General features: G+C 32.9%; 1 long non-coding RNA gene across 1 annotated transcript; it reads right to left on the bottom strand.

Annotated features, from left to right (window-relative positions):
• Window positions 1–10,518: 10,518 nt before the first annotated feature.
• Window positions 10,519–14,868, bottom strand: LOC125871602 (uncharacterized). The gene is made up of 5 exons (XR_007447026.1): window positions 12,799–14,868; window positions 12,468–12,547; window positions 11,984–12,111; window positions 11,216–11,293; window positions 10,519–11,082 (listed from the first exon to the last, which is right to left on the bottom strand). It is a non-coding gene; the product is annotated as an uncharacterized LOC125871602 (long non-coding RNA).
• Window positions 14,869–24,556: the final 9,688 nt, after the last annotated feature.

Below are 24,556 nucleotides of genomic sequence, written 5' to 3'. Positions count from 1 at the left end.
AACCCCAACGAATTTCTTACTCATTTTTTTACCCTAATTCACCTAGAATCGAATGGTTTCTTCCCCAATCACTTAGATTCAAATACCCAACAAAAGTACACAATAATATACTCAAAAATAGCTCTTAAACTCCATACGATTATCTCAAGAACCCATCAAAACCCCAACAATCAAGATTGCAAATGGAATTTCAAGAAAACACTTCAAAAACTAAAATCCTTCAACTTCAAGAATGAAATATCACTGAAAATAACATGATTGGTGTGTGGATTAACGAACCCAACACTATGAGAACTCACATACCTCATAGGGATCAAACCCTTGGCAAAAATCCGCAACTAAACTTCAAGAACTTGACAAACGCCTTGGATCTTCTCTTCTTTTCTTCTCCTTTCTTTTCTTGAACTCTTTTTCTAAAACCTTGGCATAAATTAGAATTGTGAAAACTGAATCAATTCAGTTTAGACCCTTGCATATTACCATAATTAGTTTTAAGTTGATGGGGTAAGGAAAAGACCAAAATACCCCTTATATTTTTGGGTAACTTCCTTAATTAAACAACCTAACTTTAAACAGCCATATCTCCCTTATACAAGCTCGAAAATTAGCAAACTTGGTGGAATTGGAAAGAGGATTCCAAGACCTTTCATTTTATATCTTATGGGCCACCTAACTCATTCTATACTGAAAGCTATGGTCGTTTGAAGTTGATCTAGAACTCATAACTTAAGCATAACTTGTAAAATTTCAGATTTTTCTCTTTCCAAATTAATTCTTTCTAATTTTAGCTCTTTCTAAGGCGGGATGTTACAACAATAAACAACAAAATCCACGCCATCCTCGAGTACAATCAACATAGGAGTTGAAGCCAATAAATTCTTGAGCTTTTCAAAGCACTCCTCATACTCATCAGACCATTGAATACCCAGACTCTGTTGAGTCAATTTGGTCAATAGAGCTACAATAGTAGAGAAACCCTGAACAAACCATCAGTAATAGACTACAAATCCCATAAAACTCTAAATCTTGATACGTGACCAACCTCTAACTACCTTAATCTTGGCTAGATCCACACAAATACCCTTTTTTGTCACCACATGTCCCAAGAATGCCACATAATTAAGCCANAGTAATAGACTACAAATCCATAAAACTCTAAATCTTGATACGAGAAGAAGGTCGTGACCAACCTCTAACTACCTTAATCTTGGCTAGATCCACACAAATACCCTCTTTTGTCACCACATGTCCCAAGAATGCCACATAATTAAGCCAGATTTCGCACTTTGAGAACTTGGCATACAACTTCTGCTACCTCAACCGCTGAAGTACAATCCTCAAATGTCGAACGTAGTCCTCCTCATTTCTGGAGTAAACCAAAATATCATCAATAAAGACAATCACAAAAGAATCAAGGTATGGTTGAAACACCCCATTCATACACTCCATGAATGTTGTAGGGGCGTTAGTCAATCAAAAGGACATCACTAGGAACTCATAATACCAATATAGAGTTCGAAAAGTTGCCTTAGGGATATCTGATGCCCTAATCTTCATTTGATGATACCCGGACCTCAAATCAATCATAAAGAAAAATGATGCTTCTTGAAACTGATCAAATAAGTCATCAATACGTGGAAGAGGATACTTGTTCTTCATCGTTACCTTGTTCAACTGTCTATAATCAATACACATCCTCATAGTCCCATCCTTTTTATTCACAAATAACACTAGGGCACCCTAAGGTGACACAATAGGGTGAATGGGCCCCTTACTCAACCAATCATGTAATTGATTCTTCAACTCTATTGGATCCATACGGTAGGGTGGAATAGATATGGGCTTAGTGATCGACTCTAAGTACATAGAGAAATCAATATCTCTATCGGGAGGAACACTTGGAAGATCAGCACGAAACACATCTGGAAACTCCTAAACTATGGGAATAGAATCCATGGGAGATGGCTCGACAATAGTGTCCCAAATAAAGGCTAAGTCAAACAAATACCCTCTCTCTACATATCTTTGAGTGTGGATGAAGGAGATAACCTTTCTAGGGTAAGAACCACTAGCACCCCTCCACTCAACCCTTGGAACACTAGGCATCACTAAGGTCACGGTTTTAACATTACAATCAAGAATAACATTATAAGAAAAAAGTCAATCCATAACAAAGATACTATCAAAATATACCATCCCATAATAATCAAGTCTACCCAAGTGTCATACTCCACCAGAGAAACAAGACATGATCGATACACTCTATCCACTACTAAAGGCTCACCCACGGGTGTAGAAACACAAATAGGTACATGCATGCTATCACACATCATATCAATTCCAATAGAAAAGTAGGTAGACACATAAGAGAGTGTAGGATAAAATAATATAGACGCAGATCGATGATATATTGGGACGATACCTGTAATTATAACATTAGAAACCTCTATCTTGGGTCTCCCCGAGATAGCATAAAACTGGCCCCCTCTGCCACCTCTAGCTTGGGTGACACCTCTACCCCCACTCTAGTGAGTTACAGTACCACTACCAGAAACTCTAATACCTCTACCTGACTAAAATCTACCTCAGCCTCTGACCGATTATGCCGGGGGTCTAGTCTGAACTAAAGAGCTAGGTTTGGGTTCTCCCTGACCCCTCTGCCAAGGGCAGTGTCGCATCATGTGATCAGGATCTCCACAACTAAAGAAAAATCCCTGACTCTAAAATTGTTGTGCTGATCCAGAAGAACCACCATAACTGCCTCGCTCCGTAGGTTGCTGTTATGAATCGTATGAGCCTTGACCCGTATTATAAGATCCATAAGGTGTTTGACCACCCTCGGATGTCATCATACATTCATGATGGGTCCCCGATGCTGGAAGGAACCACTCCCCCTATGAAATCCCTTGCCTCCTTATGAGGCACCAGAATGTACTTGCCCTCTTAGAGTCCCTAAACTCCTCTCTCTCCATCAATTCCTTCTCCTTGGCGGCACTCACAATGGATCAAAAGGAAGCCCCCTCTCAAGATGCCCTGAGCACCGCCTATCTGATAGAGAAATTCATGCCCCTCAAGAATCTACAAATCCTCTCTGTCTCATCCGAAATAATGGTCAAAGCATGCCTAGACAACTGGCAAAAACAAGCCTCATACTCTACAACAAATAAGCTATCTTGTTTTGGATTCTCGAACCTTAAACGATACTCATCTCTCACGCTCCAAGGGATGAAGCGTNTCAGAAGGAAGCCCCCTCTCAAGATGCCCTGAGCACCGCCGATCTGATAGAGAAATTCATGCCCCTCAAGAATCTACAAATTCTCTCTGTCTCATCCGAAATAATGGTCAAAGCATGCCTAGACAACTGGCAAAAACTAGCCTCGTACTCTACAACAAATAAGCTATCTTGTTTTAGATTCTCGAATCTTAAACGACTCTCATCTTTCACGCTCCAAGGGATGAAGCGTTCATAAAAGACACTTGAAAATATCTCACATGGCACTGGAGGAGATCCAACTAGCAAAGACCCCGAATAAACTCTCCCACCTCTCTCTCACTAGCCCACGAAGGTGGATTGTAGCATATCGAACTCAACTAACCTAACCACCTATAGTAAATCTCGGCATGTGGTCAGAAACTCATGACTGACTTCTCTCTTCCCACCCTAAAAATAGGGTGGGTCCATCTTTTAGAATTTCTCATACATGTGTTGCTTATCCTCTGTCAGAACAACCAAAGGTGCAGCTTGACCTCTAAATGCCGCTGCGAGATCATTTCCAACCACAAGACCCACTGGTGGCTGCCCCACCGGATCCTGAATAACTGGAGTCTCATGTTGCTTTAGAGTTTGAGCCCTCACTCTACTATGACAGTCTTGTGGTGTGCCGATCGCACAATTACCCTCTGTAAAACTCTTGAGCATACTAAACACCTTCAATAAGGTATTCTGAAGCAAAGGTGTGGTTGCGTGCTCTGGAGGAACCTGACTCTCTCAAACAATAATTTGAGGCTCTAGAGAGGCTTCTCTAGCATGACCTCTCACTGGTGCTGCTCCACAGGCACGACCTCTGGCTAGTGCCGCTCCATGGGCACGAACTCAAGATCGAGCTCTATCCCTATACCGAAATGGGGCCTCAACAACTGTCTCTGGAATTGCCTCCCCTGTACCACCAGCAACAACAACTCTAGTCCTCGTTATCTGTCAAAAGAACACGCAAAAACTCATTACTAAAGAAGGTTACCATGCACGATGAGAAAGAATGAACAAAAAGATTTTTTTCTAACAGTCTTCATAACCCCTCAAAGGTAAGTACAGACGTCTCCGTACTGATCCTTGAGACTTTACTTAGACATGGTTTGTTTACACGTGAGACCTATTAACATGGGGCTCTGATACCATTTGTCACGACCCAAAAATGGATATGATGGCACTCATCTTATCCTACCAAGATAAGTCAACCTAAAACCCAACCATTATGATAAAGTGTGGAAATAAAAATGAAAATTAAAGTTTAATAACAATTACACAATGCGGATAACACGTCAACTTTACTAAATCCACAAAACTTGGTTGTCACGTGCACAAGCCTCTAATGTATTACAATAGATTTGAATGAAAAAATGTAAGTCTCAAATAATTTTATCTCTAAAGTAGAAAAAATCATAAACAGGAGTAAGAGGGTCCTCTGAGATGACAAACAACTACCTTACAAATCTCCACAAAAAGCCTCAGACAAGAAGGGAAAAGAGGGTATCACGAAGATCTGAGCTCGTAACCTACACAACTGTAGAAGTAAGGGGTAAGTACCAAACCACACGGTACTCAACAAGAAAACTCTTAAACACAAAGCTAAGAATATAGAATACAGGTACTCCTTACACTCCAACCAAACCTCCACAACTACAATATGTATAAAATCAGTGCAACCTAACAATTCATAATTTACATAGCTCATAGCTCAATGACAACACTCTGAAAATCTCATATCAATAAAACACATGATAAAGTTTATTAATCACAAGTTCCATAGAAAAGAACTCACAAGTTCACAATGATAAGATATGCAATGACAAGTATGTGATGCATTTTGGGACCCATGCGGGATATATATGTCCATGCATCTATCATGGTGTGTGACATGACCCTCGATAATAGAATTCGTCACAGAGTACGACACGTCTCTCAAATCATAATTTTGTCACAGCGCGCGACACGTCCCTCGAAATGATACATCATCTTTAATTTCTTATTCTTCCTCAATTCACATAATACTTCTCCCAATCATGTCTCGGAACCAATGGAGATGGCATGTTCACACAATTAATGAGAATATGATCATTTACATATCAATGCATAATTCACATCAATATAATCGTGATACAACATCAACAATGAACCAATAAACCTTTCAAATCATTCTCAACGCATCACACACCAATAATTAATTATGTTGACTTTGTTACCCTTTTTTCATCACTAGTATTATTCAATATGAACAAGTCAACCGATCACCAACTTCCATTACTCCCCAATACATACCACAAGGAAATACACAATTCTATACATTTAACAAGGGTTAAGAAATTCACTTGCCTGAAATAATCGAACAATCACTCCGGGACTTGAGCCTTCCCTTTTCGTTGGGATTCTAAATCCATGCGATCTATTCAAATAAATAATCACAATAAGATTTCAAACTAACAACACTCATATTACATATGTCTAGCCTAGACCCAAAAGCTCACACAAATCCATAATAAAGTATTAATCTTGATGCCAATTAATATGTCAAATCTCATATCCCTATATTTTAAGCCTAGGATTAAGCCTAAATTTACCAATTAATGGTGTTCATATAATAAAATGCACTTAATATTTAATAACATATATCCATATATTCAAACTTCAATTTATAAGGTAATAACCACTTGAAAATTTTAAAATTAAAACCAATAATTTCACCACCTGTAACCTTAACAAAACGGAATACAAAACATCCAATTATGCAGTATCTTTGCTTTGCCAATGATTACTAACTAATGACCAGTAATTTCTTTTTATTATTGATAGATTCACGGGAAGCCTCGTCATTAAATAGAAAAGAAATCACAATTGCAACAACATAACATTGGAATGGTTACCTGAATGGCGGCACTTGTGCGACGGGCAGGTAAGTTTTCGCTAGACCTTTTCTCCCTTTTTTTCTAATAGTAATTAAGTATTAAAAGTGATAAATCCCGCTAACTTAATTTAATTATATGGGAGAAGTGGTAAAGAGTATTAAATAAATTATGGATTCAGTCGATTAACCACCAACTAATTAATTATTTAAAAATTTCCCGCTAATTAATTAACCTTAGTTAAATCAATAGTTCAAAGTTTCCAAAAATGACCTCCCGGGTCATTACACTTACAATTAGAGTAATTCAGTTCCAGAATCTTGAATTGATGAACAAACGATGTAATATAAACTAACGATTCAAGAATCAAAATGAAAAAAGTGTTTCACAAATTAATATTTAGAACAAAAACTCCAAACTGTACGAACTTAATAAAATAAATAAAACACGACTATTTATAGAAACCTAATCCTAAATAAAATAAACATAGAAAAAGTAAAATTCGACATTCCTTTCTACGAATCACTTTCCACGGCTCGTAGGTGTTTCTACGGATCATAGATACATCTCGTGAAAAATAACATTCTCAATATATCTCTAGACTCTTTCTATGGACACATTTTACGGCTCATAGAACTTTGCATGATCTGTCTTGGTTGATTGTAGTCCTACTACTGGAACCCAAAATCTGTAATCTTTTCTATGACTTGGACCTAAAGCTCGCAAAATTTGCTAGGACTCGTAGTCCTCTCTCGTGATTCCATGCTTAGCTTAAAAATATGTAGTTCTTTTCTACAAATCACTGCTACGGATTGTAGAAAAGTCTACGACTTGTAGGTCAACTCGTAGGACTCCAAAAACCTGTTGCTTCACTGCAATCTTCAACCTGAACAGCCAAAACCTATTTTCTTACAAAACATAGAATAAAATACCATCAAATCTACTAACAAGTATTTGCAAACATGCAAAACTTCAAGTTTAATGTATTACAAGTACCGTAAATCCGTGGTACATCATCTATTTATCAACATTACTTACGGAAATTTACGTCATTTGGCCTAACTCAACCCCAAGCTAGCTTATAAGGGGAGGATTGCCCAAGTCCATATAAATAAACCACCAATCATCAATGTGAGACCCTAATACACTCTAATACCCCCCTCCCCTTTCACACTCAGGCCATAAGGATGAACCTAAGTCTAATACCATGTAACATAAAAGGTACTAAGAACAACTTATCTATGACTCAAAGACTACAATGATATAATTAGTGACCTAAAGATAAATTTTAATAAGAGACATTAAATATATGCATATGTACATAGACATAATAATAATAATTTAAAGTTGTCTTTTTTATTATTTTATATAAATTTTGTACGTTTTTTGTAAGAAAAGAAACTCAAAATTTAAATTTTAAAAATAAAGAAAGAAAACCTATTTACTTCTTATCAAAAATATTTTGGAATTTTGAAATAAACAATTCAAATATTCATATTTATAAATAAAGTTTTTATAATCACATCAAGATAATGTATTACAAATGAATAACTAGTATCTTATTAATTAGAATTACTTTAAAAGTTTAAGAGGGTGTTTGGATTAACTTTTTAAAAGTTCAACATAAAACTATAGTATAACTTAAAATTAGAAAAGGTTTCAATAGTTTACCACCTATGATGTGATTTTGCCAACATGTCTATAACAAAAAATAACAATATTATCTTTTAACTTAAATTCGGATTAGCAATTTTGAATGACCTTCGAGTTGAATTTACCTTCTTCACATTTTGTTAACAAGGAAATCAATTTTCAGTAAAAGAGATTCTTGTTAAAAATCATGTTTACTTCAATTTGTTAGTAATTGAAGATTGGGTAGATTAATATTCCTAATTAAAAAGTATGGTACTAGATTTACCACACGTTACTTATTGGAATCTGTCAATATCCTAACAGCCTATGAATTGTGTCAACTAACACAAATTGTGTTACAATTGCCTATATATGTTTGACAAATAAAATTTGTAGAGCTCAGAGTCTCCTTCGTCTCCTTTTCAATATATAATAGACAATGCAACAACAAATGATCTACTTTTTTCACCAAACACCCAACAAATATTATTTCTTGAAATCTCCACAATCAACAAGTAATATTAAATCAATTATAGAAAATATATTCATAAAATACGTAGTTTTACAAAAAGACCACCAGTTCAGGTGCACCATACTTATCTACTAAGGTCGCCCTTGTTTGTGTCATATTAGCTTTGCTGTCTTACTATGTGTGGTTATACTATGTAATCTCTCTTCTTATCTTTTTTTTCCTTGAGCCGATGCTATATTTATTCGCATAAACTTGAATGGATAGTTTACATGAAGGGACTGTTCGTGTCAAAGGTGGCTTGGAATAGTTGTTATTAAAAGCAGTAAAGACATAAGGCGGGGAATAATGTATTGTAGAGGGAACCAAGTGTGGCATTCATTCTGTTGAAGTTGTGCCACATTTTGCAAGCACAGCTACATGTTTCGCCTTCGGATAAACATGCTTAATTTCTGAGTTGTGTAAAGCTCTTCATCAATAACATGCAACCAAAGAGGTGAGTGGAGACAGGTCTCTGTGTGTGTGAGATTAGCTAATGTCTGTGAGTCAAGCTCAATCTGCAAAGAGTAGTAATTTAAATTCCCAGCAAGGCAATAGCCCAACAAGAATGTTGCAAGTTCACATTGAACAGAGAATAGTGGTGTACCAAAGCTTATGCGGCATTTCATATAAGAGCATATGGTATTAAAACTCGTCCTGAAATAACCAGATTTTAGATGTACAACCCCCACCCCCTCCTAATTTGATTTGAGTGACGATTTGACAGATAAATTCTCACTACCATCATGTTCTATCTCTTCGTCACTGCCATCATGTTTGATTTCTTCGTCACTGCCATCATGTTCCATCTCTCCGTCACTGCCATCATGTTGGATCACTCACTCTCTGAGTCTCGCTAAAAGCCACTCCTCTCGTCCATTCACCAGTTTCTTGCAATCGACCATAGTAAGGACTTGTAAATTGCAGGGCAATCCTCCTTCAGGAAAGGACTTGACTCTATTTCTGGATACCACAGTTCCAATTTCTTAAGAGATGGAAGGAGTTCCTGCATACATTCTGGCAGCTACTTCGGCTTCGAACAGTCCTATATTTGCAAATACGTCATCTAGGTCCCCCACATGCCACCGAATTTTTTTTCAAGATTCTCACAACTCTAAATAGAGATCCTTTCAGGGGCAGTAGGAATCATAGACCTAGTAAGGTTGGGGCAACCGCCAACTGTCAATTCGCATGCTCTTGGGAGCAACTCAGGTGATATATCACGTTCTTCCAGTCTCAATTCCTCGAGAAACATGTTACAATAACTCATCTCACCAACTGGCAGATCCAATTTCAATTTCTGGCAATGATCTATGCTTATTCTTTTCAAGGTACTCAACAGTATGCTAAAAGGTAAGGAGGTAAGAGAGTTACAATGAGCAATAGATAATTCAACAATCTACTTCATACCCTAAAGTTGGAATGTAAACAGTTCAGTCTCAAAATTGTGTTCAGGACATTTTGAAATACTCAATTCTGTCAGAGAACAAAGATTTTCAAGCAACTTACCCATCAACTTCCGACAATTTTTAATTGAAAGGTATTCAAGTATAGGGAACTCACCACTTCCTAGTACGTGCCATTGCTTCCACTCTGGCATCTTTGCAAATTCAAGTTTCTCAAGAGAGTTAAAATGCTTTTTGGAGGATGAACTGCCATAGAATTCATCCGTGACCTCTGTTATTCAATGCATCTCACTAATGGAAAGGAATTTCAAAGAAGGGAGTTGTCCTAGTGATGGCAAGGAATCACAGTTCTTGCAGTTGTTAATAGACAAATTTCACCAGCTTAAGAAGCAAAGGATCAGCTAGCCAATTTGAAAATTTTGTCCCTCTATATCCGGTGACTGGTAGTTCTTTTGTGTCTCTTTCAGTTTGTGAATTGTCGACAGTACTACTTTCACTCCACACCAAAGATAACTTCTCAACATCGTTCTTCTCTCTCATCTTTTCCTTCAGATCTTCCCTTTTATCTACCACATTTTGCAACTCTAAAACTGACACAGATCCATACAAGTTCTGTACTTCCCCCAAATCATCCAAACCACCACGACCTCCTAAAAGAAACTTGGCTCCCACTAGCACTTGGAGGCTTTTCAACTTGCTCAGATGTAGTGACATCTTCAAGCGAGAAGTGTAGGTTATAACAAGATGATACAAGTTACTCAACTTCTCCTTCTGCAGCGGTAGCTCCTCAAGACAATAACAATATGACAAGAGGAGTGTCTCCAAGTTATACAATGAACAAATAGAATCTGGCAACCTTTTTATCTGTCCAATTTGATAAACAAGTCATCCAGCAAATCCAAAATCATAGTTTCATACACAGAGTACAAATGTTTTATGAAAGATGAAAGAAAGATAGTACAATAGTTTAAGTGAAGTGCGTGGACTTCCTCTAATCCTAAGGCTGGTTTGTATAATCTAGCTCTTTGCTCTTTTAAGGAAAACCCATGGGTATTTCATTCAATCAAGGATTTGTAGTGAATTCCTTGATTGAGTCTGATTTAGGGTAGATTGTGATCAAGTCCATATCATATATGTTCACGATCTTCTTTCTTCTTGACAAGATTTGCCTTCCTTTCCAGATTCCTTGATTTGTGAAACTTTGTCCAGTAGCTTGGTTTTGAAGATTCTCTGATTTGATTTTGCCTATCAATCTTGGTCTTGAAGATTCTCTGAGTTGTCTTCCATTGATGTTGGTTTTGTTGATTTGATTACGTCGCTTGATTACAGGAGAGTAAATCAATTGTCCTTGAATTTCTCCTTTGGATGAATTCAATCTCTTGTGCTTCCTTCCTTATTTGTGATCTGTTCTCATTGATTCTGTAGACATAATATTTGGTTAATTGTTATTTATCAAAATCCATAAGTTGTAGGTTCGTGAGGCTAACATATTGCTCCAGAAATCCTGATATGTCTCTTGTGTGTTACATTAAACAACTTTTAGCTCATGTACCTGTGTGTTACAACAAGTCATGCTTCATCTCAAGGAACTAGTAGACGGCTATACGAGTTGGAAATCACAGCCTTCTTACTGAAAGTAATCAAAAAGAAATTTTAGAACTCTTAGCCAATCCCATATTACAATTACAGACCACACACATCTATATATATAGCTGACAATTCATGAATTTAGTTGACTGAAGTTTAAGAACATAGAAAAGATCGAAAAACTCCTAAAATAACAATCGATCAACGACCAAATCAACCTAATACACAAGCAAAGAAGAACTCCACAAAATTAACTGTCAAGTTATCTGGACATTAAATGCAACTAAGCGTAGTAAGACAACATCATATTTGAACAGCTTTATCCATCAGCTAAAACTAGAATTAATAAGAGATAACTCTTTCTTTGTTATGCTGTCAATTCTAAGAAGTAAAATACAACATACTAGCTAGTACTAACAACTACAACATATCCAGTATAGTACCATAGGTGGGGTATGAGGAGGGTAAGTGTATGCAGACTTTACCACTACCCTTGAAGGGGCAAATAGGTTGTTTTTGATAGACCCTCGACCTTAGAACATGTTTGAAAGAAGAGCAAGAGTAAAAAATAATGAAGAAAGAAAAGTACTAACAGTAAAATCTTTTCCGATTTAACGGACTGTTAAATTGCAATAGTTATATCACCGGCCAGTTAGGAAAGTAAGGAGGAGAAGTTCTGAAAGAAAAGTTCTGTTCATATTGATGTAACAGAATCTTGCAAGACTTTCCATACCTTAGACATGTTCTTTTTATGTCCTAACAAATAGATGTGGTGATGACCATTGTCTCCTCGTAAGTATACATTCCCATGGATGATTGATGCATATTCTTTCTTCTCATGCTTTCAAGAATATCCCCAGCCTACATAAATATTTGTAAGGAAATCTATATGTTTCAATAGAAAACTCACCTTATATTCAATTTAACAACCAATTGGTAAACCTTAGTTATCATCATCTTGTTGTGGCACAATTAAATATGTATCCTTCATAGATTCATTTAAAAATATTTTCTATAGTGACATCAGATCTTCATTCTACTTCTACTGTTAAGAAAAGTTTCATTCTAGACATGGGATCTTTGACGCTTACAAGAACTAAAAAGTTTCAATTAAGCATGGTTGCACAAGCTACACATGATGTTTTCGCAATTGAGATGTGAAATTAAAACGTGATAAGATCATAATCAATAAGCAATATGAGAAACCAATCCATTACCTGCCATCCAAGAAATATGCAATTATATAATGCACAACAATTAGTTGCTAGTCTGTAATTGACTCAGATAGAATTTCTCCCTGTTATGAGATAAAAATTTTAAAATGTGTAATTGAAGCATCACAATTAGGAGCTCCAGAAAACATTTTTTTTTTGATAAAATTTTTTTAAAAGGTATTTTAGAATACCTATTTAACCATTTTTTCTCGAGGTTACCAGCCTCGAACCCGTGACCCAGTGGTCAGGAGAAACTCCTCAACCAGTCAGCCACTGTGTCAAAGAAGGCCAGTTACAGAAAACAATTCTAAACAGGGAAAATGGGACATAATACCTCAGAAAAAGTTCTCAACGGTGATCCATATCGAAATTAATGCCATCAAAATTTCAGTCTTTATCGCAACTTTGTATTCTTAAAAAAATACCGGTATCATTCGAGGTTTTTCCTTTTCAACGGTAGACCAAACATATGCATAATCTTGGGTCAAAAATTAATCCAGTGGAATCTGAATTAGGTGACAGAAACTTAGCAAACATTTCATAAAGGAATTTTGCAATTTCTCATCTTCTATGGAAGCAAAGCATGTATTATTAACTCAATCAGAAGATGTGTAAAACAACATATAGAAGAGGATAAGCAGAAAAATAAAAATTTAGATCAACAAAAGCCAACCGTATGTTAAACAACTTTCGAACAATGAAAATGATATTTTCAACAATATCTAAACTTACTAATCGATTTCACATGTCCTTATTAGTGGAAAAACTGCTTTAATCATGTGGGTTGAAGTTGAACATGTCACTAGTATGATTGCTTCTTTGTTAGAATACCACTTTGAAAGTGTCTCAAAACAATTATATCTGAATAGCTCTCCACCATTCTAATGGTTTTTTGCTCAACAACTCCAAACTAACTCACCTCCAACAATTGTGTTGGATCCTCACAAGTCGGGCAGATCAGACAAGTCTTAGAAGCAGGGTGCAACCACTGTCTGGGTCACACCTCCAAAAACACTGAAGTCTCAAGCTAAGCAACAACTACATGTAGAGAGTAAAGACACTTTTCAGGTACTGAACAAAGAGGGTAAGAATAAGAAGGCTACCAGTAACAGTGAAGAAACAGTGGGAGGCCATCCTAATCCCAATATTGGGAATGTATAGTTGTCTTTGTCAGAATGTGAGAGGGCTCAATGGACCTAATAAGCAAAAGGAGGTGAAACTATTTTGTAATAATGAAAAAATTGGGCTAGTAGGGTTACTGGAAACAAAAATAAAAGTAGCGAAGATCGATTTGATAGCTTAGAAGATGTTTGGTGGCTGACCATTCATTACCAATCTTGCTTCTCATTACAATGGTAGGATTTGGATAACTTGGAGGCCGGATTATTATACAGTTACACCAAAAGAGTCAACATCTCAGTTGATTACTTGTGAAGAGAGAAGTGTTCCTCTGCAACATTCATTTATCATGACAATGGCTTATGCCTATAATACAAAGGAAGGCAGAAAAGAGTTATGGGAATCTCTTATGGCTTACAATGTGGTTTGTCAATTACCTTGGATCATCCTAGGCGATTTCAACTCAGTACTAACAACTGAAGACAGGATTGGGGGCTACCCTGTGGTGTGGTCAGAAATAGAAGATTTTTCAGAATTGTATTGCAACATGTGGTTTCATAGAAATGTCTTACCAGGGTCAAAGATAAACTTGGAATGATAAAAGTGATAATCAGAGGATTTTTTAAAAAAATTGATAGGGTCTTTATTAACAGTGTATGGCTAAGCACACTGCGTTCCAGTGTAGTAAAGTACCTTCCTTAAAGAATAAATGATCATTGCCCAATTAAAGTGACACTAACTAATGCAGACTCATAGAACAGGAAGTCATTTCAATTTTGTAGTGTATGAGTGACTCAGCCCAGATTTAAGGGGAAAGTGAGAGAAGCATGGGACACTTAGGTAGAAGGTTGTAAGATGCTAAAAGTAGTTAGAAAGCTAAAGATCATGAAATATGGATTAAAGGAGCTTAATAATCGGGACTTCAGGAATATTGTTTCTGAATGTCAAGAGGATAGGGAAGCTATGTTGAAGGCTCAACAACTATTACAGCAGGATCCTATGAATGTTGATTATCAGGAAGATGAGAAGGAAAAATACCAAAAATTCAGACAGACCTCCTACAAGGTATAAATTTATCTTCAACAGAGGAGCAAAGCTACAAGAATAAAACTTGGAGACGATAACACCAAATATTTCTTCTCTGTCATAAAATATCGAAGCCTACAACAAGCAACAACTCAACTTAAGGATGACTCTGGGAATTGGAAGACTGATCTAGAAGTAATAGTCATGCTGTTTGTAGACTATTACGTAGAGTTACTAGGGAAGAAGTGCAGTCAAAGGATGCGAGCCTATGGAAATTTTTTGAAGAATGGACACTGTCTTATAGTGGAATATATTAAATACAAGATTCGGTAACAACAAAAGAAACAAGGAGATTGGTATTAAATATATTAAATTTTACATTTACAATTGAAGTAATAAAAACTGATAAGAATGTTATTGCAGATTACCTATCACGACAAAGCTACTCAGACTGAGACTGAGGAAGAAGATACAATCGAAAAGATACCCAAAGCTATTACTACACTTTGTACAAAAGTAGATAGTATGGACAACGAGATACAAAAGCTAAAGATTAATGAAGATAATCTGAAGTCTAAAGCTAGTCAGCAACATGACTATAAAAATGCGGAGCTACGTCGATCGGAAGACGGAAAAAACCCATAATGTTTGTTTAAATACAGCTGCAGGTCCAAGCAAACAAGTTAGCGATAAACACCATAAAAATGCGAACTTAAACCAGCTATTCGCAAAACCATTTACCCAAAGGACACCTAGACATATGTCCATAGAACCACAAACATCTACATACGCAGATAGTTTGCAAAACCAAAATGAGAAAAAGACATATAACTACATCACACGAACCTATATCGAAAATATACACAAAATCCAAACTTATTTAAACCTTAACCCCAGATCAACTACAAAAGAACCAAACCAAGATTATTTGACACAAAAGCTACAAGGATATAACAAGTTAATTGCACAGCCAAAAACTAACGCTAATTTAGTAAGAACATGTTACAACTACGGACTGTTAAATACCGTATATACATACGACGGAGAAGAAGTTAGTGGAATACCAGAACTACACAAGACATTCGTCATATACAAAAGAATTACAAAAGAAAATTTATTTTATATAAAATTCTATACAACACCAGCAGAGATATTATACGAGGAAATAAAACCTTAAATACAGGTTATCAAGATAGGACTAACTAAAGATATGATTATACCCGAGGACATCAGACAACAAGAAGAGATATGCAAAATAGAGATACCAAGTTTTTATGTCAACAAAAGAATAATTGGTATATAACTATCATACAGGAGCTAGCAAATAATTATTTAAACGGAAACGCTATATGGAGCTAATATGCAAGAGATCAGCTAATGATTTATTCCAATTCAAGGGAGCTAAGGAAAGCAGATATGGATGAAGTCTAGAGATGGATTTTGTCATTACCTAAGCCAGAAGAACGACCTACGACGAGAGCACTAAAGGCAGGATTTATTTCGACAGAGTTAGTAACCAGATATTGCAAATTAATTGGACATAAATATCCTGATCACATATGTTCGAAATGTAACGGTGAAGATAACATAATTTCAGATGTCGATTTAGAGTAGAAGGAGAAGATAAAAAGATAAGAACGGAAAAAGTTATGTAAGTAAAATAATGTAAAATAGTTGCAAAGTTGTAAAGTAGTCAAATAAGTACGTAGATAAGATGTAAAAAGTCATAAAAAGAATAGTGTATAGTTTGGTGTGTGTGTCATAAAGTAGGTATGCGTCTTAAAAATAGTGTGCAAATAATGACAAGTGTATATGTACATTATTAATATGTCGTAAATAGAATAGTGGTAGACAAATAAGAACTATTCATGAATAGTAGTAAATAGTAGTCATGAATAGTAGTAATAGTAGTGGACAGATGTAAAAAGCGTATTAGAGTGTGTATGTCTATATATAGACACTCAGTTGTAAACATTGGAAGACAAGCAATGCCTGATATATAAAAGACTCTTTCCAAAAACCTCTCTAAAAAATTAAGTATTTAGATAAATGGAGCAACAATCTGAAATCCAATCAAATATTTCAGATAACATGAATAAGCAAGAAACAAATGTATATTGTTAAAAAAATATGCGGAACTAATTTCATATATTCCTGAATATCATATATATGATTGAATAAATTTATGTTAGTTATTATGTATTAGAATTATTTGAATCATGATTTCTAGTTTATTAGCACACTGGAAACAGGGAGAAAACTTCTATACTATGTCATCCTAATGTTGAAACCGGAATATATGAAAACTTATATACAGGAATATATGAAATTAGTCCTGCATATTTTTTTAACAATATACATTTGCTTCTTGCTTATTCATGCTATCTGAAATATCTGATTGGATTTCAGATTGTTGCTCCATTTATCTAAATACTTAATTTTTTAGAGAGGTTTTTGGAAAGAGTCTTTTATATATCAGGCATTGCCTGTCTTCCAATGTTTACAACTGAGTGTCTATATATAGACATACACACTCTAATACGTTTTTTACATCTGTCCACTACTATTACTACTATTCATGACTACTATTTACTACTATTCATGAATAGTTCTTATTTATCTACCACTATTCTATTTACGACATATTAATAATGTACATATACACTTGTCATTATTTGCACACTATTTTTAAGACGCATACCTACTTTATGACACACACACCAAACTATACACTATTCTTTTTATGACTTTTTACATCTTATCTACGTACTTATTTGACTACTTTACAACTTTGCAACTATTTTACATTATTTTACTTACATAACTTTTTCCGTTCTTATCTTTTTATCTTCTCCTTCTACTCTAAATCGACATCTGAAATTATGTTATCTTCACCGTTACATTTCGAACATATGTGATCAGGATATTTATGTCCAATTAATTTGCAATATCTGGTTACTAACTCTGTCGAAATAAATCCTGCCTTTAGTGCTCTCGTCGTAGGTCGTTCTTCTGGCTTAGGTAATGACAAAATCCATCTCTGGACTTCATCCATATCTGCTTTCCTTAGCTCCCTTGAATTGGAATAAATCATTAGCTGATCTCTTGCATAGTAGCTCCATATAGCGTTTCCGTTTAAATAATTATTTGCTAGCTCCTGTATGATAGTTATATACCAATTATTCTTTTGTTGACATAAAAACTTGGTATCTCTATTTTGCATATCTCTTCTTGTTGTCTGATGTCCTCGGGTATAATCATATCTTTAGTTAGTCCTATCTTGATAACCTGTATTTAAGGTTTTATTTCCTCGTATAATATCTCTGCTGGTGTTGTATAGAATTTTATATAAAATAAATTTTCTTTTGTAATTCTTTTGTATATGACGAATGTCTTGTGTAGTTCTGGTATTCCACTAACTTCTTCTCCGTCGTATGTATATACGGTATTTAACAGTCCGTAGTTGTAACATGTTCTTACTAAATTAGCGTTAGTTTTTGGCTGTGCAATTAACTTGTTATATCCTTGTAGCTTTTGTGTCAAATAATCCTGGTTTGGTTCTTTTGTAGTTGATCTGGGGTTAAGGTTTAAATAAGTTTGGATTTTGTGTATATTTTCGATATAGGTTCGTGTGATGTAGTTATATGTCTTTTTCTCATTTTGGTTTTGCAAACTATCTGCGTATGTAGATGTTTGTGGTTCTATGGACATATGTCTAGGTGTCCTTTGGGTAAATGGTTTTGCGAATAGCTGGTTTAAGTTCGCATTTTTATGTTGTTTATCGCTAACTTGTTTGCTTGTACCTGCAGCTGTATTTAAACAAACATTATGGGTTTTAAGGAGTTTCCCATCGTCTCCTTTTAGCTCTGTGTTTTTTCCGTCTTCCGATCGACGTAGCTCCGCATTTTTATAGTCATGCTGCTGACTAGCTTTAGACTTCAGATTATCTTCATTAGTCTTTAGCTTTTGTATCTCGTTGTCCATACTATCCACTTTTGTACAAAGTGTAGTAATAGCTTTGAGTATCTTTTCGATTGTATCTTCTTCCTCAGTCTCAGTCTGAGTAGCTTTGTTGTGATAGGTAATCTGCAATAACATTCTTATCAGTTTTTATTACTTCAATTGTAAATGTAAAATTTAATATATTTAATACCAATCTCCTTATTTCTTTTGTTGTTACCGAATCTTGTATTTTTCTTGTTAGCCACCATTTTACTTGTGTATTATCTATTCTTATAATAAATTCGTTATATACAATATATGGTTCAAATGATAATAAACATTTATATACCGAATATAATTCTTTCCTATATATTTCCCATCTTATTTCTGTATTAGTAAATGTTCCTGAATAATATCTACAATGATGTTCTATTTTTCCTTCTCTATACCTATATTTTAATACTCCTCCATACTTTTTTCACTGGCGTCTGATTCTACTATATAAGTAAATTTTTTATTTTCATCCGGAAAATATAGTTTAGGTAGGTTCTTACATAATAATTTTACCTTTTGTATTTGTATTTGATCTTTTTTATCAAACTGATATTCTATATCTTTCTTTAATTTTTATTGTAATGGTTTTAAATTCTCTGCTAATTTTGGTATGTATTCTCTTACTTGATTTACTAGTCCTAAGAATGATTGTAATTTCTTTTTTGTGTCTAGTTGTTCATTTGAGTTAATTATTTTTTGTACTATATGTGTTTGCATTTTTATTCCATTTTTATCAATTTGTATTCCTAAGAATTCTATTTGATTTTTCATTCTATTTGCTTTCTTTTTACTTAGACTTATACCTGAATATTCTATGATGTGTATAAATTTTTCTAACAATCTTATATGTTCATCTTGTGTTTTGGAATATAATAATATATCATCAATGTACACTACACAGTTTTCTATTTGTTTAAAGTAATTGTCCATAAAGTGTTGATATCTACCTGATGCGTTTTTATGTCCAAATGGTAATACATTTCATTCATAAAATCCTTATGGTACAGTGAATGCTGTTAGTTTTTTAGATTCTTCTTCTAGTTTTAAGTGATAAAATCCTGATTTACAATCAAATTTGCTAAAATAATTATATTCTTGTATTTGTCTTATCTTTAATATTTTATTTGGTATCGGATAATTATATGTTTTAGTTTTTGCATTTAAATTTCTATAATCAATAACCATTCTGTTTTTTCCTCTTTTTTGTTCACTATGTTTATTTACGATAAATGTCGGGCTTGTGTGCTTACTATTGCTTTCTTGTATATATCCTTTATCTAGTAATTCATTTATATGTATCTTAAATTCGGTTAAATCATTAAAATTATACTTTAATGGTTTTTGGGTTATTATACTATTATTATCAATTAACTCAATTTTTACTTTTGTTTTATGTTTATCCCATCCTTGTAAAGGATCCTCACTATATAATAATTCTAATTTATCTTGGATTATTTTTACTTTATCTATAGAGAATATAATTAATTCTATTTTAGGGTCTTCTTCTTTTATATTTTCTAATTTTTGTGTAATTTTTTCACTTCCTTTTATCTACTCTGTTGTCTTTCATTTTTTGTTATTTACTCTTTTTGCTCCTATTTTTTGTTTACATGGTGTTGTGAATAACCAGTGTGTTTTTGTTATTATATGTGGGTATAATTTTTCTAAAAATGACATTCCTAATAACATATCTTTTGTAGTTAATTCAAAGTTATATATTTCCTCTATAGTCAGTATCTTATCCCATATTTGTACTTTTATATTTTTTGCCTTATATGTGATCATGTTTCCTTCATTATTAAATCTCGTTACTACTATCGGTGTTTTTAATTTTTCCCATCTATCTTCTAGTAAACAATTGTATTTACATATATTAGTTTTTGCTCCCGTATCTATCATTGGTGTATAATATCTGTTGTAATATCCCTATATTATTATCTTTGCAAGTATGTATATTTTCATACTAAGGTTCTTTTTATTGTTACTCTTTTATTTTCATAATTTATTGTTAACTGTTTGTCTTCTAGATTATATGGTTTTACTTGTTCTAACCATTTTATTCCTAAAATGATATTTTCATTTCCTTGATATATTTTAAATTTTATCACTATTGGTACTCCTCCAATGATTATTTCCTTTTCTGTAGTTTCTTCGGTATACATTAATCTTTTTGGTAGTTCGGGGCATGATTGCTCAATAGTTATTATTTCATCTTCCGTCACTAATTCTCTTGTAATATAGTTTTCTTCTCGTCCTGTATCTATTAATATTAAATATTTTCGTTGTTCCATTATTCCCGTTATGTAGTAATAATGTGGTTTTATTTCTTCTTCCATTGATTTTTGTGGGGTTTTCTCTATTCTTCTTGAGGTACTCATTTTTTATGAAAGTTGGGGTATTTCATTGTCTATTCTTTTTGATGTACTTAGTCTTTCTTTTACTATTTCTAAAGCTTCTTCTATATCAATTTCATTATAACTATAGTCATTCTTGTCTATGATTGTGACTATTCTTTCAAAAGGATCTTCTATTTTTATTTTATTTATTTTATTTTTTGTTGTTATTTTATGTTTTGTCGTTAAAACATACAAGTTTTTACATCTAGCTGTAAATATTTTACTTCCCGGGGCTAGTTCTATTCCTGACATTTTCCAATATAATACTAACGATTTATCTATATTTTTGTCATTTATTGCTACTGAGTAATTGACACTTATTATAAATTTAAATTTTTGGTATATGAGGTTACCTTTTACCGCACTTATTATACTTTTTTCTATGGGTTGTATAACCCCATCATCTGCTAAGTATATTTCTAAGGGTGTATCTATTTCTTCTCTAAAACATGTTTTTATTAGTATTTCTGTTCCTACTAAATGTACATATTTAATTGGATTTTTAGCCTTAATATCTTGTATTTCTTTATTTATTATTCGTTTATTTATTATTGGTATTTTGGCCTTTCCTTTAGTTTATTTGCAATCTATGATATGTTCTCTTTGACTTACTACATAATATTCTTCTTTTTGTCGTTTAAACCAGTTTCTTATTGTTGGTATTTCGAATATTTTTGCTATGCTTAGGTCTAATTCTTTTCCTTTTATTTGTTCAAATATATTATTATCAAATATTATTTTTTGTTCTGCCGATTCTTCATCTTGATATGTTTCTTTAGTTATTATTTGTATATATTTTTCAGTCATTGATATCGTATTCATTATCTGATTCTATTACTGAATTATTTTCCATTTCATTTTCCGATAATTCATATATATTGTCTTCACTTTTTAATTCATAATCTATGTATTCTATTTGCGTATATTTTTCATCGTCTATTATTATTTCTGATATTTGTTTTTTCTTTAAATTTTTAGGTAATTTACAATCTCTAGCTATGTGTCCTAATTTTCCACAATTATAACAAGTACATTCCGTTAGTTTTCTTTTTGGTCTATATGGTCTTTTGGTTTTGTAGTTTTTTACATAGTACCTTCTTCTTGGTTTTTTATATTTATATTTTGATCTATATTTTTTATTATATTTTTTTTTATTTTTATAATACATAAATATTTAAAATACCAGTAATAAGAAATATATTTAAAAAACAAAAAGAAGAGTATTATGTGGTAAGTCAAAAAGAACACATAATAGATTGTAAATATACCAAAGGAAAAGCACGGATACCTATAATAAACAAACGTATAATAAATAAAGAAATACAAGCAATTAAAGCTAAAGACCCCATAAAATACGTACACTTAGGAGGAACAGAGATATTAATAAAAGCCTGTTTCAGAGAAGGAATAGATACACCAATAGAAATATATTTGGCAGATGATAGAATAATAGAACCAATAGAAAAAAGCATAATAAGTGCGGTAAAAGGAAATTTAATATACCAAAAATTTAAATTTATAATAAGTGTTAATTATTCAGTAGCAATAGAAGACAGAAATATAGATAAATCGTTAGTATTATATTGGAAAATGTCAGGAATAGAATTAGCTCCATGAAGTAAAATATTTACAGCTCGTTGTAAAAATCTATACGTATTAACCACAAAACATAAAATAACAGCAAAAAATAAAATTAATAAAATAAAAATAGAAAATCCTTTTGAAAAAATTGTTACAGTTATAGATAATAATGATTACAGTTACAAAGAAATAGATATAGAAGAAGATTTAGAAATAGTAAGTGATAGAATAAGTACATCAAAAAGAATAAAAAATATAGAAGATAAAGATATTGCCACATCTCAACCCTCAAGAAAATCAGTAGAATATAAAGTGATAAAGGAAATCGAACCATATCATTACTATATAACTGGAATAATAGAACAAAGAAAACATATTATCATAATAAATACTAGACAAGAAGAAAATTATATGCCAAGAGAACTAGTATCAGAAGAAGAGATAACTATAAAAGAACAAACATGCCCGGAATTACCAAAAGAACTACTACATGTAGAAGAAACAGCTCAAAAAGAAGTTATAATAGGAGGAATAATTGTATCAATAAAATTTAAAATATACCAAGAAGACAATATAACGTTAGGAATAAAATGGTTAGAAGAAATGAAACCATACAACTTAGAAAATACATAGTTAATTATAACATATAAAAATAAGAAAGTCACAATAAAAAGAGTAATATGAAAATTTATATACTTGTAAAAATAATAGTAGAAAATTATTATAACAGATATTATACTCCAATGTTAGATACAGGAGCAGAAGCAAACATGTGTAAACATAATTGTCTACCAGATGAAAAATGGGAGAAACTAAAAACACTTATAGTAGTAACAGGATTTAATAATGAAGGAAGTATGATAACATATAAAGCAAAAAATATAAAGTTGCAAATATGGGATAAAATATTAACTATAGAAGACATATATAGTTATGAATTTATAAATAAAGATATGCTTTTAGGAATGCCCTTTCTAGAAAAACTATATCCCCATGTAATAACAAAAACACACTGGTGGTTTACTACACCATGTAAGCAAAAGATAGGAGCAAAAAGAGTAAGTAATAAAAACAGAAAACCTACACCATGGATAAAAGGAAGTGAAAAAATCACTCAAAAACTAGAAAACATTAAAGAAAGTACACATAATATAGAATTAATTATATTTTCAATAGATAAAATAAAAATGATTCAAGAAAAATTAGAGACATTATATAGCGAAGATCCTTTAAAAGGATGGGAAAAACACAAAACAAAAATAAAAATTGAACTGATTGATGAAAATAGCATAATTACCCAGAAACCATTAAAATATAATTTTGAAGATTTAAAAGAATTCAAAATGCATATAAAAGAATTATTAGATAACAAATATATTCAAGAAAGTAATAGTAAGCATACGAGTCCAGCATTCATAGTAAATAAACATAGTGAACAAAAAAGAGGAAAAAGTCGTATGGTTATTGACTACAGAAACCTAAATGCAAAAACAAAAACATATAATTATCCTATACCTAATAAAGTATTAAAAGTAAGACAAATACAAGGATATAACTATTTTAGTAAATTTGATTGTAAATCAGGATTTTATCATCTAAAATTAGAAGAAGAATCTAAAAAATTAACAGCTTTTACAGTACCACAAGGATTCTATGAATGGAACGTACTACCTTTTGTATATAAAAATGCACCAGGAAGATACCAACATTTTATGGATAATTATTTTAATCAACTAGAAAATTGTATAGTAGACATCGATGATATATTGTTATATTCGCGAACAGAAGAAGACCATATAAGATTATTAGAAAAATTTATACATATCATAACATATTCAGGAATAAGTTTAAGTAAGAAAAAGACAGAGATAATGAAAAATCAAATAGAATTTTTAGTAATACAAATAGATAAGAATGGCATAAAAATGCAAAACCATATAGTACAGAAAATAATAAATTCAGAAGAACAATTAG

Source organism: Solanum stenotomum, chromosome 7 (genome assembly GCF_019186545.1).
Source record: "Solanum stenotomum isolate F172 chromosome 7, ASM1918654v1, whole genome shotgun sequence".
Taxonomy (NCBI): domain Eukaryota; kingdom Viridiplantae; phylum Streptophyta; class Magnoliopsida; order Solanales; family Solanaceae; genus Solanum; species Solanum stenotomum.
This window is presented reverse-complemented; position numbering and strand designations above follow the sequence as displayed.